This window comes from Nilaparvata lugens, chromosome 3 (assembly GCF_014356525.2).
Source record: "Nilaparvata lugens isolate BPH chromosome 3, ASM1435652v1, whole genome shotgun sequence".
NCBI lineage: Eukaryota > Metazoa > Arthropoda > Insecta > Hemiptera > Delphacidae > Nilaparvata > Nilaparvata lugens.
In genome coordinates this window covers 37,331,840-37,348,154 of record NC_052506.1, presented here as the reverse complement: position 1 = coordinate 37,348,154, position 16,315 = coordinate 37,331,840, and the positions used below count along the sequence as shown (strand labels likewise).

Sequence of the window (16,315 nt, the reverse complement as noted above, 5' to 3'; positions counted from 1 at the left end):
TCAGAAACTCACGTCTCTTCATTTTATTGCTTTGAATCTCAAGTTATAGAGAATCATAGCATTCATTCCAATCTGATCCATCATCCCATACCACATTCGTAGTGACAATACAAGTAAATCTTTGTAATATAAGTTTTTATAAAAGTCCTACGTACACCCCACACTCTGGGGTGTTAGACACCTCAAACGAAGGTGGGGACTTTTGATATGTTTACCTACTTACTAGATACCCTAAACAGAACAGCGAGGTCAAGAATTGTCTTCCCAACTTTTCCCTCTATACCCTTTATGGGGCATTCATTGCCTGTACTATTAAATGTTTAATAGTTCAAATGTTTAAATATTTGAATGTATAAATGTTTATATGTTGTGCATTTACGGCGAAACGCGGTAATAGATTTTCATGAAATTTGACAGGTATGTTCATTTTTTAATTGTGCGTCAACGTATATACAAGGTTTTTGGAAATTTGGCATTTCAAGGATAATATAAAAGGAAAAAGAGCCTCCTTCATATGCCAATATTAGAGTAAAAATCAGACTATAGAATTATTTCATCATAAATCAGCTGACAAGTAATTACACAGATGTGTGGAGAAGCCAGTCTATTGCTGTATTTCCATAAGATCTATAGTTTCAATCAGGTACTTATGGATGAAAATACTGCATGAGGTCTACTGTGCACAGAACTACTAGTTATTTGTATAAGTCTTATCTAAGGAACGATTATCTACAGCTGGTACCAATCAACTACACTACAGTAATTACAACTCCAAACTACCGTTTTAATACCAGTACACAATTTACCACAGGGTAACGTGTTTATTATACAGCTAATAAACATTAGATGCTAAATCATACTAGTAGTTCTGTGAACAGTAGACCTCGCGCTCAGTAAGTTACATTTACCTGTTGTTATGTTTTCTCAAAAATTAATGAATAGTTTATCAATTTAAAATGTCTAGAAAAAATCCTAGATAAACATAGAGCTTTCTGTCATATTGTACCATGACGTGTTGTCCCGGAATGTGAGTGTGAGCGCTGTTATCAGGTCTGGCTGCAACTGTCTACAACAAAGACCTTAAAGATCTTCAAGGTCTTTGGTCTACAATGTTCATGGAAAGATACATTTTCAAGATGTTTGATGTTTTTGAATGGGTAGTATTATAGTCAACTGTCTACTACCATTGATGGAAAGATACATTTTCAAGATGTTCGATGTTTTTGAATGGGTAGTATTATAGTCCACTAGACAGCTGATTTATGATGAATAATTCTATAGTCTGATTTTCACTCCAATATTGGCATATGAGGGAGGCTCCTTTTTCCTTATATATTATCCTTGAAATGCAAAATTTCAAAAAAACCTTGTATATATGTTGACGCACAATTTAAAAAGGAACATACCTGTCAAATTCCATGAAAATCTATTACCACGTTTTGCCATAAATGTGCAACATATAAACATTCAAACATTAAGAGAAATGAAACCATCGACTTGAATCTTAGACCTCACTTCGCTCGGTCAATTATCACTAGTTTACTGTGAGCAGTAGACTCGCGCAGCTATAAACCGCAGCTTCCTCTTATACTGTCCATCAGAGTAAATCCTGTCAGTATGTCGTGTCAGCGAAATATCTGTGTGAAAACGGCTAATGGCTGATCGGGTTGGTGTATCGAAAATGCTAACATCAAAAGTTAATCTCCTTCAAGACCTACTGGCAACAGGACAGCCCAGGTTCAAAGCAGAGAAAGCTCAGGAGACAATACTATGTTATTTAAGTTATTAATTGCATGTGTTACTGCACACAATCAATAGTTCATTTATTTATTTATTCACAATGGAGACAATGGGTTTCCCCAAATATGTCTCCTTAACAATAAAAATTTTACAGATATAGATGAAAAAAGAAAAATAATACGAGCTTATGCAATAATAAATAATACAAACAACAAAAGTACCACCTAATTCGAAAATGAAAAATACAAAGATTTCAAATACTTATGAGAAAAGTAAAAATAAAAGAAATTGAGAATTCAAAATTCCAAAACTTATAAAAATTAAAGAATATAACAACAAATATTGAACAAAAATTCTATCAATAGAATAAATAACATTTACCTATAACTGAACGATGTCCCAAACCATACACACATCCACACTGATACACCAACTATTTATTTGATGCTTACACAAGATTTAATTATTATAATATAACACTTTCCGGAATTTAGAGTGAGAGAACCAGAAGACATCTAAGCGCCCAGACAAGCTGTTATGAGTTCTTTGCATCCTATTTAATAGTGCATGAAAATTGCATTCAATGAGGCATGCAATTTATAGTCTACACAGCTGCTGATTTTTTACCAAGTTACATTGATATATAGCATTGCATGCGATTTATAATCCACTCAACAGCTGATTTATGATGAATAATTCTATAGTCTGATTTTTACTCTAATATTGGCGTATAAAGGAGGCTCCTCTTACCTATTATATTTTTCTTCAAAAGCAAAATTTCCAAAAATCTTGTATATACGTCGACGCGCAATTAAAAAATGAACATACCTGTCTAATTTCATGAAAATCTATTACCACGTTTCGCCGTAAATGCGCAACATATAAAAATTTAAACATGAAGAGAAATGCCAAACCGTCGACTTGAATCTTGGACCTCACTTCGCTCGGTCAGCAATATGATCTTGAATCAACTCGGCCGAAAATTTCGAAAACATAGGTCTGTAAATGGATCAATAAATAATTATTATCAGCCCCACTATTAAAATTTCTGGTCAGAAACCATCCCCAATATTCACACAACATATCCCCAAAGTTTCATGCCGTTCTGTCAAGTAGTTTTCGAGTCTATAGGGAACAAACAAACATACAAACTAACACACACAGAGACATTAATTTTTATAAAAAAAACTTCACTAGAATGGGTTACTTTTTCACAAATTAATAAGAACAATATGAAAACTTGTAGTACCCTTATTTATTTAATATTTATTGAAGAGTTATTGTAATATTTTGAATGAAAAAGGGTACTACAAGTTTTCATATTGTTCTTATTAATTCATTTTGATATAATATATATGATGGGCATGTATCATTAAAAATATTGAAACCCTACCTTATAGAAATAGACACGGCCAGACATCTGTGTAATGCATGCAATGAATAATTCACTTGTCAGCTGCTTGATTATGAATAGTTCTATAGTTTGATCGATCCTATCTTCAAAGTAGATGATATATATACATAGAAGATATAACTTATAGTGATTCTATGGAGATTCTATGTAATTGCTTTGAATTGTATTCAGAAGGAAAAAATAAATTGAATTGATATCAGAGTATGGAGGAATTCATTTCCTTTCCATATTATCCTTAAAATGCAAAATTAAAAAAAAAAAACTTGTGTAGGCTATACATCGACGTGCAGTTGAAAAATATTCCTGCCAAATCTCATTGAATTCTATCAACGCGTTTGACCGTAATCGCGGTACATACAGACAGACAAAAGCAAATCGAGTTGAAACATATACCTCACTACGTTCGGTCAATTAAGCAAGAAATTATGATTTTGAATTATTTCATAATGAATTTACATAATTAAGATGAAATATTTTATTAATTCTACATTATTAAGAACGATCTGGCAACAGAGCAAAGCTAGAAAGAGATAATGCTACCCACTTTGTTGAATAATAGACATGGATAGTAATATCATTGCTAATCAAACACTGCCATAGTGCCATTTTAACGTGGACCTCACTATAAGAAAAATTCAAATCCAATTTATTCATAATCATGATTATACTGGAACTGGTACTGGTATAAATGATATTTAAAGGTTATTTAAGATTTATCATTTACTGAAATTATCTTATTATGAATACGATTTCTGTTTTTCAACTAAAAAAAAAAAAAATGGAATAGAATACCTACCAAATAACTTAATTTCTGTTGTTTTGGATTTGAGGTTGGTGTATCACAGCTTTTTTAATTGGCCATTTCAGGCTTGTATGAAATCAAAAATCTGATCTCTGTTTGAATCAAATTATGGAAGCAAAGTTTCAAATCAAATTAATATATGAAAACACATATTGTATTGATGAGTTCTATTAATTTGATATGAAATTATTATTTTATCAAGGGAATGAAAACTAATATTGGATCAAATTTTGATGGGATGAATTGAGTAGCAGATGTGTACACTCAGTGGCAAAATTGTGTCAATTCAAGAGACTTGACAACGTAGCTCTCCTATCTTCCTCCATTGCTATTATAACGTGAACCTCACTGGTTGAGTCAAAGCCACTGATCGGTGAGTGAACGATGAGATCGGTGAGTGAACGTGGCTCTGAACGAACCACTGTTTGGTCGTTGAATGATGCATAGACTCACATGCAGCGCTATTGAATTGAAATCGGCCATTGAGGGGACAACCAGGGAGATTATTACATACTAAAGATCTTAAAGATCTATAATATCACAAAAATATAGATATTATATAATATCTCGCGCTAAATTCCTCAATGGAGCCTTTAATTTCAAGTAAGAGCTAGCATTGGGAAGGCATAGGCATTGTGCGTTTATACCTCTTCAAAGTCTTTGGTCTAACTGTTAAAAAAAACGTCATATCCGGTTCGTTCGCTGATCAGTTGTACTTTCCACCGATGGAAAAGAACGTAAATAGAGTAGCTGAACGTAAACAGACATGGCAGAATACGAGGTTGCTTACAAATAATGGACTCAATTATAATGTATATATTCCCAGGTCTATATTTCCAGACCAGCTTAAATTGGCAAAGGTAATACCTGTGTTCAAGAAGGGTGATTGGGGTGACCCCAATAATTATAGGCCCATTTCAATTTTGCATATTTTGTCCAAAATATTTGAAATGGTGATAGCTGAACAACTCTATGAATTTTGTGAGTTGAATAATCTGTTTGCAGGTACACAGTTTGGCTTCAGAGTGGAGAAGTCGACAGTGGAGGCTGTTGAACATATTGTTCTCAAGGTCCATGCAAGTTTTGGGAAGGGAGGCCTTGCTGGGCTCACACTGTGTGACCTTAGCAAGGCATTTGACACCCTGGACCATGCTACTCTTTTGGCCAAGCTCGCTTCCTATGGAATTGGTGACAGCCCTCGGATGCTTCTCCGTTCCTACCTGGAAGGACGTGAGCAGATAGTGCTGGCAAATGGTGTGAGGTCTCAAGTCAGATCAGTGAGCTGTGGGGTCCCCCAGGGCTCTGTACTGGGGCCTCTCCTGTTTCTCATCATGATTAATGATGTTGCCCTTTCAGGACTGTGGTGTGTTATGCTGATGACACCGCAATGCTGGATATCAATAGTGACATGACTGACCTGGGCAGAAAGATGTGTGCTTCTGAGAGGGCTGTTGCGGACTGGTTTTGGGCAAATCTCTTCCTTCTCAATAGTGAGAAGACCCAGAGAATTGTGTTTGGCCTCAGGAATGGAGTACATTATGATTTCCCTCCAGTGAAGCTCCTTGGCTTCACTCTGGACCGTAAGCTTTCCTGGGGCGGGCACATTCAGGTAGTCTGTGGCAGGTTGAGCAGGGTGCTGTTTTTGCTCAGGAGCCTGAGAAGATGTGGCCCATCTCCGCATGTGTTACTTTGCCTTCTTTCAGAGTGTGATGGCCTATGGCATCACCTTGTGGGGTGGTGCCTTTAAGGTAAAAGATGTACTGCTGGTGCAGAAGAAGGGCATCCGGATTCTTTGTGGGGCAGAATTTTTAGCCCATTGTAAGCCTCTTTTTGTGAGTGAAAAGATTCTCACTGTATTCAATTTTTACATTTACAGGTCAGCTATAAAGGCATCCCACAGTGTCCGTACTTTGCCTACCAGGGGTGATGTGCATGATCATGGCACCAGAGGCAGGCTGAGGCTGGACCTGCCATATTGTAGATTGGCGAGGACTCAGAGCAGCCTCATCTACCAGCCAGCTAAAATTTTGAACAAGCTGCCAGTTTCAGCCAGGACTCTGCCAGAGACAGTCTTGAAGAGGAGACTGAGGGCTTTCCTTCAGGAGAACCCCTTCTATTCTATGAGGGAGTTCTATGATTGTGATCCTCAGACTGTAAGTAGATACTTCTTGCATTAGTCTTGCTGCCTCTTCTGCTTTTTGTGTTTAATGTGTATTTTTGTTCTTGACCTAACTTATGACAGTTTTTTATGTTCTTGAATTGTTCACTTGTGGCCATACTTATGACCACGCCATGAACAGAAACTCATTATTATTATTATTATTATTGTATTTGGGAGCAGAGAAATGCATGATTACATAAATTCAGTAACATTTAAAATATTTTACAAAGCATTTAAAAACAACTCCAATCACCTGATAGATTTCCATTTTAATTGATTACAATGAAATAGGTTAAATTCTAGTTTTTTTTTATAAAATATGATCAACAGGAGAAACATCTGTCAGTCATGACTCATGAGCATAATGAGCAACCGTTCAGCCACAGAATACACACAAAATGGAAGGTATCAATCTAACCAAGATTTGAGTGCACCAAGACCACGACACATGACTGCATCATCTTGTTAGAAATTAAAACTACTGCTGTATTACTCATTGATATATATAGTTAGATGACTAAGCTATACCTTCAAGCGTTTGGAAGCATGATGCCTCCTTCATTTCTCGTCGCCATTGAATATCGGGCAAGAAGTCAGGCGCCCAGACAGACTTATATGGGAAAACATCGACTTTCATTGCGTTATATCTTTCGACATACTTGATGGATTTCAATATAATTTTTTTTCAACTTTTCGTCATTTCCATTACCATATGATACAATTATTTGTTCATTGAACATTATTTTTAACTCGACCAAACATCTAATTTAGTGAACCTACCTCACTACAGATTTTGATCCATTCTATTAGCAAATGAATCTCATTTTTACAATATTTTCCTATTACCATGTATTTAGGATATGGAAAATAGAACATTTATTATAGAACGCTAATATTACCGTATATTTTATTAGATGGCAAATAATAATAAATTAACCATTATCACAATATTTTGTGAAACTGTTTCTCATTCGTTTTGCAACTCAAGTATAGGTACCTAACTATACTCTATACTCCTATATTTAATATAAGCTAATAAATAACTACATATTATAAGAACGGGAAAAATAAAACAATAGCAATGATGAAGAATTTATAGACAATTTTAGCAAATAATATTTTTTATAATACAAATTTAGCATACAATATTTTCATAGTTCACAAAATATTACAATATAAGACAAATTAATGGAATGGAATATGGATACCTGTATTGGATCTATGGAAATAAAATATTTATTATAATATTACCGAAACTTACATTTTATTTCTTGGCAAATGATAATGAATCAACCTAAGCACAATATTCCTTGAAACGATCATTATTTGGCACTAGGCTTAGCCTGCATGAAACATGACCGATGAAAATATAAAAATACTTATGTATGAAAAGAAATATTTTTATCCGGTGCATGCAGATTCGTACATCCATAAGCACTGCATGAAACAACCATACTTTGAATATTTTTCATTGCTTCAATAAAAAAATATTATCATTTGAAAAAGGCTCTTTTTCTACACAGCGAATACAAATACCCGACTTCTTGCCCGAAATTTCTGGTAGCTACACTAGCGCAGTGGCATCATAGCGGACTTCGCTCTTCCTTATCTTATTCTCTATATCAATGGTATTACTACCCTACACTTTCTTTCAAGATGGCGGATTATGGCGTCAAGATACTTGCCGACTTCCATTCTGTGGTTCATCTTTGATCTGTGTTCAGGTTTTTTACTGAACGTAAAAAAAACCCAATGGAATTGATCAGTGGCTTTGAACTTAACCACTGTATTTCTATATTATGTGGGTATGTCTTCAATGACATTTGTCATGGTCGAATTTTAGAACGGAGAATTCACTTTTTTTGCATCCAAATTGACTGCTCCAAGAAAAACTCGAACCCAATATATCCATAATTATTATCTCATACTCTCATGTTTTAGATAATGACTGTATTTTTCTCTTAATTTATTGAATTTTTCCTGCTGTTTTACATCTTCAAAGTTCTATTATTACATTATTGGTTGTAACCAACTTGATAGGTGAGTTGGCATTTTTGTGTTTCTCCATTTGGGACTTCCTGCTTCCGTCATTTTGTACAAAGCTTTTGAGTCGAGTTGGCCGTTATTAGATTTCTCTTTCTTTTTGTGTATCTCGTGGACGACGGTGTGGTGTGTCGCCATTTTCGGAGTTTTGATCTTCATTTCATTCAAGCAAGCCCATCGTAGCCTTCTATTTATAGCTTAAAGCTTAGCTAGTTGGCTTGGCGTAGGCAATTCTTTTTTGGTTTGATAATTGAATACTTCATTGGATATTGGAATCACATAATATTGTAATTTGACCGCACACAATTGATTTTCAAGTAAGTAACTTATAATATAATTTCGTTGAATTTTGCTGAATAAATACAAAGTATCAAGGGCAAAAATAATTTATGTGAAGTAGGCCTGTTTATATTCGTATGTTTTAAGGAGAATGAATCATAGCACATTTATTGTGATATAAAAATCTGAGCTGACCTACTTATTTACTTGAGTAGGCTATTCTGTAAATATTCATTTACAAGAAAATTTTAATGCACGTGATTTTTATCCAACCAACAATGTGAACAGTGAATGTAGGTTACAATACTGTATTTTTGAAAATAGAATATTGTGACATCCAAATACATTATTTAAAATGTGTAGTAGGCCCATAACTTCTAATAAGTATAATAAATTTAGATCGAATAAGTAAATAGGCCCTACTTTATTTGCAACTAACTCCGTTATTTCGCCACGTGTTCAACTATTGAAGCTTTATAGGCCTTTATGTAGTACTACCAGGTAACTCATGCTTTGCAAGGGGCTATTTTAAAACAAACTGAAAACTTAACATAATGAAATCTAGAAGAATTAAAAATAGGTCTATAAGAATCCTCAGTTGATTAAAAATTTTTGATTTAATTTGTTTTGGACAATTCATTGTTACGAATGATAAAATTGATAGGACCTGATAAATAAATATTTTGTAATTCAAATAAAATTAATTTCTGGAAAATTAATGAATGGATAGATACCAATATTAAAATACAGTATTTTTGACCAAGAATTCAGTACAACCACAATTCATTCAACTAATTCTGTACTGATAAAGTTATATATTTTTTTATTTATAATCACTTTTATCAACTAAGTTAACCATGAACTGACTGAAATAAATAGGTACTTAAATTCCCATGTATTTAACCAATAGAATTTATTATATAAATCCACAGTGTAGGTCATATCTCAATTTATAAATAGTTCGATTGTTGTTGGCAAGAAACATGTTATTCAACGCAGAAATTTTTGTTATTTTACTAAATGATAGGATTAGTTGAATAGTTTCCCTTTCAGGGGGAGTTTTGACAACCCACAAAACTCATTTTTCATTTGAAGAAATATCGAAAAGTTGCATATGACCTTATTTTTTTGTTCAGCTTGCCAAAATACCCCTCATTTCAATATTAAAATTTCCATTCTATCAGGGCTAAAATAATTTTGGAATTGTAATTAAATTGGAAGAGAATAATTTATTTATGTAAAAATATCAACACCTTTATTCAAAGACATATTAACTGCATGCGTGTTCATATTGCCGATACAGTAGCCTATTGATAAAACTAAAGACGTTTATTTAGCACTTTGTCTCGTAAAACTGTTCTAGCTGAAAAATTAATAATCCAAGCCACGTGTAGGCTTATACGTGCCTATACATTGCATCAGGAAAACAAAGTTTCAAAACTATTTTTTCTCTAAACAGATGTTTTTGAGGTAATTTCTTTGATGCAGCTGTTTCACATTCTCTATATTATTATACAGAGTTTGTAAAAATGAAAATATTAATTATCAAAACAATACTATCATTATACTATAGTGAGGTCCACGTTATAATGACAGTATTTGATCAACTTTGGTTTTGCTATCCTTGTCTATCATTCGACAAAGCCGGTGGTACTATCCTTTTCTAGGTCCACAACGATGACAATTATGTTTTTTCAGTGTAAAATTATAATTAATTAATGCAGAGAATCGGCATCGCTATTCTTCTATCTTTATCCACTGCCATTTTAACAAGGACCACACTAAAGTAGTTCTGTGAACAGTATTCTCATCCACACGTACCTGATTGAAACTATAGACCTTATGGAAATACAGCAATAGACTGGCTTCTCCACACATCTGTGTAATCACTTGTCAGCTGATTTATGATGAATAATCCTATAGGCTGATTTTACTCTAATATTGGCGTATGAAGGAGGCTCATTTTTCCTTTCATATTATCCTTGAAATGCAAAATTTCCAAAAAAAACCTTGTATATACGTCAACGCGCAATTAAAAAAGGAACATACCTGTCAAATTTCATGAAAATCTATTATCGCGTTTCGCCGTAAATGCGCAACATATAAACATTTAAACATTAAGAGAAATGCCAAACTGTCGACTTGAATCTTAGACCTCACTTCGCTCGGTCAATTAATAATAATTATAATATTATTAAAAATATTTATCAATTATCAAAACAATATCATTGTGGTTAAGTGGAATCAGGTAGAAAGCAATAATAGAATAGCTGTTTTTTATCATATGATTTGGTGAATTCGCTTTATGAAATCGTATGTCCCATAAATTAAATTTGAACATTAATTATGAAAAATCTAGAAGGAAAATTGAAATTTGGGCTTCGAGGTGCATGAGATTGATATTTTTAGAATCTATGTGTAAAATTTGGAGATCTAAATTATTCCCGTTTTTCCGGTATGCAATCCACAAGTTGACATGCTTTGATGCGAAGAAACACAACCCTACTCTCTTTTATTATATAGATGTTGATGCTTAGGGTTTTCGAAAAACCCTTTCCTGATTCGTTCTCGTGGCATTTAAAATCAGGATTAAAATTTACTCAACCGACCCGAGGAGGCCTATAAATTGAAAATACAGATGGATATTAATGAAGGGCAATTTGAAATAACTGACAGCTGTATAATATCTAACTATTATAAAATTACGGCATGCTGGGCTCTTGACACGAATAGCTGGCAAAAACTCAGCTGGTTGATCAAATGTTTTTGCTATGTGTAGTAGCGTCACAATGCCGTGGAAGGGGTGAATCGGTCCAGGGATTAAGATATAATTTTTTTATTCCGTGACTATATACTTTGGTATTCCTTATAGACTGGTTATTCATATAATTCCATATATAAGGAATACGAGAGGTATAATTCTTGCTTTGGTAAGAACATTATATGCTTTAGAAATTACAGCATTATTCCTGATTTTTGTCACATCTGCACAGATTCATAAACAATCTCTCAGTTTTAAAATGCATAAAATCCAAAGGCTAGAAAAAATAGCTAGTTTCTTTTAATTGAATTTAAAGTCGCATCCAGAATTCATCCATCTATCACATCCACCTCTATTCGGGGGAAATATTATTGATTCAGTGTTGTTTTGATATTTTCAGATGGCCTTGGTGAAGCTGGTGAACGATGATGGACGAGAGTCTGTGCCGGGTTGCAGCTCGTGGCATCCAGTGAACACTACACAAGACTATGGTAACTATTCTCAATAATTCTGATTTCACATCTAATTTCATCCAACTTTACTAACTAATCTTTTGATGAATTTTTTAATTGCCGAATTGGGCACATAGGATCAAAATAGAGCTCGAGTCAAGAGTTCCACAAACTTGTTGTCTTGTGAAACAGTTAACTTACCGAATTAACCGAGTGATTGGACCAGGTTTTCCCGGTCAGGCATATAAGTAGTTGAAATTAATTTCAAGTTATCACCTTCATATTGTTATTGTGAGTGATACTTTAGCGAATTCAAGTTACCTTTTATTGGAACCGTTCGCAAAACACGTGTTTTGTGCGCGGTATGCAGGAATCAGCTGTTTTGCGAACAGTTTCCAGTTCAATAATGACTAGTTTTGCGATTGAGTGTTAGAAATAGCTATTTATGTATTAAGAGCGTAATGCGCGACTTTATCGCTCGCGCAAAACAGTTATCACGCGAAGCGGAGCGTGATAATTTTGCAAGAGCGATAAAGAAGCATTACGCGCGAATTACATACAAATTTTCTTCTACAACTGCCCAAACCTGTTTGGGCACCTGTTTGAGTTACAATTACTGACTTTTTAGGTAAAGATCTGACTTTTTGGCGAGCTGTTACCATCAGCTGATTAGCGAGCGTAAAGAAACTCTTCTGCGCATGCGCAAAAGTAGATTCTCCTCAGAAATAAGCTGTTTTACGAGGAGAATTGAGTGTAAATTCTTTCTTCACGCGCAGTTGTAGAAAAATAATATTTTGAATGCATATTGTATTGCATTACTCTTCATTATTATGATGTAATATCACTGAACTTGTTTCAGTAATGTTTCACTGTAATGTTTTAGTAGTTTTCAGAATCAGAATTTATAGTCATGAATCAAATTGTAGCCTATAGATTATCAAGACTTGTTTACATTTTCCAAACAATATTATTGAAGGGGATATTCCATTAGGACGGCCAATGAATCCAGTTTGTGATTCCCAACTTTCAGTCCCTTAAAGTTGATGGGTATGATGGCAATGACGACAATATTGTCATTAGTAGAACTTGTCAGTTCTACTACTGTATTTGCACTCTGTTCTATTTCTTATACAGTGGAACCTCGACATTGTACATCTCAAGGGACTGCTCAAAAAATGTACCATTACGAGGTCTGTTCCAAATCTAGTTGTACTTAATGGTCACTGTATATGGATGTTTCAAGGGACTGCAGAAACTATAACGGGTTGTTACTATATGGAGGTTCCACTGTATATTTTTTTCGTTCTTCAACCTCATCTTCAGCCAAAATTTCTATCCTCCTAATTACAATTACGTATTATAATTTATTACCTGTATTGGCCTTCGAATTTTTCTGACAATAATAATCTTTTCAGAATCATCCATGTCTATAATTGGCGGAATCAAAGAACTAACATCAGTGAAGAGCGGAGTGATGTCAAGTATCATCAACACCCTATTAGAAAATGGAACTGTTGAACAGGCCAACGAGGAGGGTGCATATTGGAGTTTATTCAATAAGTTTGTGATTGAGAGAAGAGTTAACTGTGTGTGTTCTTAGGTGTCTTCTCAGAGCGCCTGAGAGGGAGTATTTATAATCACAGAATTCACAGCTGGAAGTTCAAGAAACTTTGTGCTCATTGTGGTTATAAATCTTCCAAATTTGATGTTTTCCAAAGGAGAACATACAGGCAGCTTTTCAAAATTAATTAACTTTGACTACAGCACTATAAATGTGCTTATTTATTAATTTGCAAACAAGTATATTTTGGAATAATGAGCTTTGACAGCTCTAAACCTTCCAGTACTAGAATACAAATTTACTAAAGTGGTAAGTACTAATTACTAAGTTCTATAGAAGTGCTTATTTATTTACAGACAATATTATTGATTGGAATAACGGGCTTTGACGGCTCTAAACTATCTATTACTAAATTAGGCTCACACAATTATTAGGTTACAAAATTATATTTATATTAGAATAACTTGCTTTGACAGCTTTAAACTTTCTAGAACTAAATTAGGCCTACACAGTTATTAGGTTACAATATTATATTTCTATAATACAAAATTATATTTGACGTAAGTGAAGAGATTGTTGGGTGCATTGAGGGCCTAGTATTTCATATGGTTCTCATTTAACTAATTTTCAGCTATAAATTCGATGTTGGCTCAGTTTCTTCTGCCAGAGCTTTTTGAAATGCTTCCAGCTATGGATTCTGTGATTATAAATGCTCCCTCTTAGACGTTCTGAGAAGGCACCTAAGGACACACACTGGTGAGAACAATCATTAAGATCATAATAATTGATCACATGATTAAATGAACTTGATAAAGATCCTTTGATCTATAAAAGTTCTGACTAAATGCACCCAAGAATCACAAAATAAAATTATTGCTAGGATAAACCAATAATTTAATCTCAAGTATATTCACTTAAATTCTATATCTTAAAATCTTTGCTTAGATTGTCCTGTCAAAGCTCTTCGAAATACTTCCAGCTATGGATTTTGTGACTATAAGTATTAATTCTCAGACGATTTGAGAAGACACCTTTGAACACTTACTGGAGAGAAATCTATGATCGTATTTTATAATAGTATCACAGTGATAAAAATTCTTTGATCCATAAACTTTATGACGAAATTGCTCCAAGGATTAGTATCAAAGAATGATTGTTGCTAGGATGAACCAACTATATTTAATGACAAGTGACGCTAAACTTAACGAGCGTTGGCTTGCTTGTTGTAAGTTGTGAATTTTAAAACTTTATCTTTGAAATTACATTTTAATGTAAATTCTTACTTTGATATTAATTTGAAACTTTGGTTTATGTTGAACGCTCAAAATGAAAAAGACCGCAATTGACAAACAAAGAAAATTGTACCCTGAAATAAATTTTCAGTAACTCCAAAAGCCCCGTGGTAAGAGAACCATTTTTGTTAAATTGACATGTATTCGATTTTTATTTCCAATAAAAATATGACATGTTTTTTCCATGAAGTTTCTTTTTTAATTTAAAAATTAAATGTTTTTGACATAAACTTGATTTCTAATTCATTTCATATAAAACAAATCCCACCACAAAGGATGGAACGGTAGGTATTTAAAACTGCGTAAGGTTTTTGTGAAATATTTACTGGTAAAATTTTTAAATATTTTTAGATTTGGTTACCATCAAGTTGAAAAATGGAAACTTTCCTCAGGAAGAATTTATTTAGTTATTTCTGTAATATGAGTGCCCAAGGTTTCAATTCTCTGAAATGAACATTTCAAATTTGGTAACAGATTCATGACATTTTGAGGATACATTCTTCACAGTATGGTTGATGAGAACACTTCTGAAAATATAATTTTTTGTCTTGATGTCTTCAGAGACAAATTTCAGTTGAGAATTCATATTCCATTGATCTGAATTATTGATAACGACATTTTCACAACCAAGGAGTTAAGAGGTGCAGCATCCAACACTACTTCTCATCCGCTATTTTGCAATCAGGTGCTACGTCGGCTCAAGTCCCTGTGTACAGATAATGTGTCCATTCGTAATACTCTGGTTTAAACTGTTTTGCCAACTCTGAACGTTAGCTTCTTGCATAACCTCCTTGAATACTCATCGGTCATAAACAGTGCAACACCCATTTCATTCATGATCGCACTCTGTAGTATGAATCACAGTTAAAGGTCGTGTCTCGTGAAAAATATATCCTCAAAATTTCATGAATTTATCTGTTTCCAAATTTGAAATGATCAGTTTAGAAAATTTAATCTCTAGGCGCTAATATTTCAGAAAATAATAACCAAATAATTTCTTCCTGAGATTCATTTTTATAACTTTATAGTATAAAAATTGAAGAATTTTACCAGTAAAATGTTCCTAGAAACCTTGAGCACAGCCATAGCCAGGATCGACATTTTTATATTATCACTGTCTCTAAAATGAGAAATATACAATAGGTGTTCAGAACTTTACATGAACTTATCTATTTGCAAATAAAATGTCAAATCCATTTTTTTTCTAAATGTATGTCATTTTATGGATCTTATTATAAAACATGAATTAATAGTAATAATTTTTACAAAAAATTTTGTTATACAATGTTTATACGTTATAATCTATTTCAATATACTGACTGATGGTACCTACCTAAGGCTGGCCATTAACAGTAGAACATTCATAATAGACATGCATGTTTATCATGCACATACACATGTTCACCATCAGCGAGAGGCTATAACATAAAATAAACAACTAATTACAATAAATGAATCACTGGGAAATTACAAATTTTAATGATTTAACTTCAAATATTAGTTAGCCTACCTACTAATATTGTCCACTTTTAGGGTATTCAAATACTACACCAGACGAGGTAATTAACACGTCTGTAGAAATAGCAAAAATACTTTCAAATTCAGTTGTTCAGACCTCTTCAAAAAGTGATAGATGTTATTAATACCACTCGGATGTCCGCTCCAAGCAGGAGCTCATTGCGATTACGCCGCACTCGGTCAACCATTCAAATTATATATTTTGCTACCGGTGGTTTCGATTCAACAATATGTAAATGCAACTAACAGATCTGTTCTACTTGAAATTAGCTGACAGCAGCTGCAGTCATCA

At 33.6% G+C, this 16,315-nt stretch overlaps 1 long non-coding RNA gene across 1 annotated transcript; it reads left to right on the top strand.

The window, feature by feature from the left end:
- The first annotated feature begins 8,192 nt into the window (after positions 1-8,192).
- LOC111044711 lies at positions 8,193-14,735 on the top strand. The gene is made up of 3 exons (XR_002605656.2): positions 8,193-8,477; positions 11,601-11,691; positions 13,068-14,735. It is a non-coding gene; the product is annotated as an uncharacterized LOC111044711 (long non-coding RNA).
- The last annotated feature ends 1,580 nt before the right edge of the window (positions 14,736-16,315 follow it).